This window comes from Bison bison, unplaced genomic scaffold (assembly GCF_000754665.1).
Source record: "Bison bison bison isolate TAMUID 2011002044 unplaced genomic scaffold, Bison_UMD1.0 scf7180017864063, whole genome shotgun sequence".
Classification (NCBI taxonomy): domain Eukaryota; kingdom Metazoa; phylum Chordata; class Mammalia; order Artiodactyla; family Bovidae; genus Bison; species Bison bison.
Window position 1 is genome coordinate 10,683,763 of NW_011494635.1, and position 3,185 is coordinate 10,686,947.

Sequence of the window (3,185 nt, forward strand, 5' to 3'; positions counted from 1 at the left end):
TGAAAGAGAATGAAAAAGTTGGCTTAAAGCTCAACATTCAGAAAACTAAGATCATGGCATCTGGTCCCATCACTTCATGGGAAATAGATGGGGAAACAGTGGAAACAGTGGCTGACTTTATTTTTGGGGGCTCCAAAATCACTGCAGATGGTGATTGCAGCCATGATATTAAAAGACGCTTACTCCTTGGAAGGAAAGTTATGACCAACCTAGATAGCACATTAAAAAGGAGAGATATTACTTTGCCAACAAAGGTCTGTCTAGTCAAGGCTATAGTTTTTCCAGTGGTCATGTATGGATGTGAGAGTTGGACTGTGAGGAAAACTGAGCGCCGAAGAATTGATGCTTTTGAACTGTGGTGTTGGATAAGACTTTTAAGAGTCCCTTGGAGTGCAAGGAGATCCAACCAGTCCATCCCAAAGGAAATCAGTCCTGGGTGTTCATTGGAAGGACTGATGCTGAAGCTGAAACTCCAATACTTTGGCGACCTCATGCAAAGAGTTGACTCCTTGGAAAAGACTCTAATGCTGGGAGGGATTGGGGGCAGGAGGAGAAGGGGATGACAGAAGATGAGATGGCTGGATGGCATCACCAACTCGATGGATGTGAGTTTGTGTGAACTCTGGGAATTGGTGATGGACAGGGAGGCCTGGCATGCTGCGATTCATGGGGTCGCAGAGTTGGACACGACTGAGCGACTGTACTGAACTGAACTGAATGTTTGTGTAGCACTTAGAACGGCATCTGAAATGTAATCAGATCAGATTAGATCAGTAGCTCAGTCGTGTCCGACTCTGCGACCCCATGAATCACAGCACGCCAGGCCTCCCTGTCCATCACCAACTCCTAGGTGCTATCTAATATTTCATGTTTTAGTTAAAAACCCATCCTCCTTACCAAGAGGCATCTAGTCATGCCTCATCCCAAATTCTGAAGGGTAAATAATAAGCTGAATACATCCATGAAGTACAAAGTTTACCATGGCCTAGACTTTAATTTTCCCATTTTTCCCCCTACCACTCCTAACTTCACTGTTTAAGCCCAGATGTGATTGAAGCATATGTAGCTATCCAGAGCCACCACACTAAATCCTGTCTGTTAGCTGACCCCATACCCCTTTCTCTGATCCTGCTTACTCACTCCTGAGATGTCAGCTCGAGCATCATTTCCCTCAGGCAGCCTTCCGAGAATGCCCAGGTTGGGCTGCATACCTCTCCCCTCTGCCTACAAGGTAATTTTATCACAGCATGAATTGTATAGGGCTGAAGTCATCTTTATGATCCTACTCCCAGCTCAGACTGAAGACTTCTTCAGGGCAGGGGCTGTGGCTTGTCCCACTGTAAATCCTACAAAAAGAAGGTCTTGTTAGATCTATAGCAAGTTTTTAAAAACATTTATTGAAATAAAGGAAAAAATTCAACGGGCTTAGTGATTAACTAAATGTGGAAGCAGTGAGAAAGAGGAGGTTGGAAGCTGATTCCAAGGTTTGAAGTCCAAGTTATTATAAGAATCCATGTCATATTTATAGAAATAAGGAAGTCAGAAGGAGGAAATTCTTTGAGAGAAAACAAAAGGAAAGAAAAACCCTGATGAGCTAATTTTTATGCAGACTAGGTTTGAAATGCCAACAAAGCAGTGTGAAATATGGGCTATGTGGTACTGGCAAGAAACCACTATAAAATTGTAGATTTTAGAGTAATTGTGTTTGTCATATGTCATGAGATTATGCTGCATAACAAAGATCCCCCAAGTCTCAGTAGCTTGTAGCAACAGAAGCCTCTTGCTGTTCACCTTTCACCTGTAATTCAGCTGCAGCTCTGTGGTCCTGTTGCTCTGTTCCAGGCTATGTGTTAATTTGGTACATACTGTTCTCCAGGCAGAAAGGTCAGAGTAAGAGGATAAGAGTCAATGACAAAAACACATTTAAAACCTATGCTCAGTCATGGCATATGTATTAATGATATCTCCTCACATTCCATTGGCCAAAGCAAGTCAAATGGCCAAGCTTAGAGTCAATGTTGTGGGAAGGATGGCAAGGGCATGGCAAGGGATGAGATACTATGAACAAATAATTCACTACAGCACAGTGGGGCTAGCTGGAGTTGTGTAGGTAGATCAGATCATACACTCAACTTCTAACTGGAGGAGAAAAAGAAACCAATGAAGGAAGAAAAGAAGTAACTTAAAGGCAGTCCAAGAGATAAACAGAAGAGCCAGAATAATCAGTTATAATGCAAGGCAAAGGAGAAAACAGTTCAAGAAGAGATGGCTGCTGCTGCTGCTGCTAAGTCGCTTTAGTCGTGTCTGACTCTGTGAGACCCGATAGACGGCAGTCCACCAGGCTCCACTGTCCCTAGGACTCTCCAGGCAAGAACACTGGAGTGGGTTGCCATTTCCTTCTCCAATGCATGAAAGTGAAAAGTGAAAGTGAAGTCGTGTCCGACTCTTAGCGAACCCATGAACTGCAGCTTACCAAGCTCCTCTGTCCGTGGGATTTTCCAGACAAGAGTACTGGAGTGGGGTGCCATTGCCTTCTCCAGAAGAGGTGGCTACATAGTCCAATGCTGCAAATGATAATGAGTATGAGGATGCCATATGATTGTGAGGAGGAAAGTAGGGTGTTAGAGAGAAAGGGTTCATTTCCCATGCTGAACCCATTTCTTTATGTACTTCTAAACAAGTTGGCTAATCTATGTTTAGGGTGATACTCACAGGAGATAGCCTAGAATGATTTTGGACACTAAGTTCCACAGCAGCTGAGTTGTGTGGACCAAAGATAAGAAACTAACAGCATATAATATAGCACTCCTAATTTTCATCAAATATTAGGAAGATTGTCACAAGGAGGTGGAGTGATACCTCCAGGCCCTGGCTGGGTCAGTCTAGATAGCAAGATTCCTGACAGTGGCTGGAAAACCTAGAGGCAGATTTTTGCTCAATTAAGAAAACATATGTAAAATAGCCAGTGGGAATTTGCTATATGACATAGGGAACTCCAATCTGGTAATCTGTGACTACCTAGTGTGGTGGACAGAGTGGGAAGGGGGAGAAAGGCTCAGGAGGGAGGGGAAATTTTTATGCCTATGGCTGAATCACATTGATGTATGGCAGAAACCATCACAACATTGTAAAGCAAGTATCCTCCAATTAAAAATGAGTAAATACAATTTTAAAAGCAAAACATC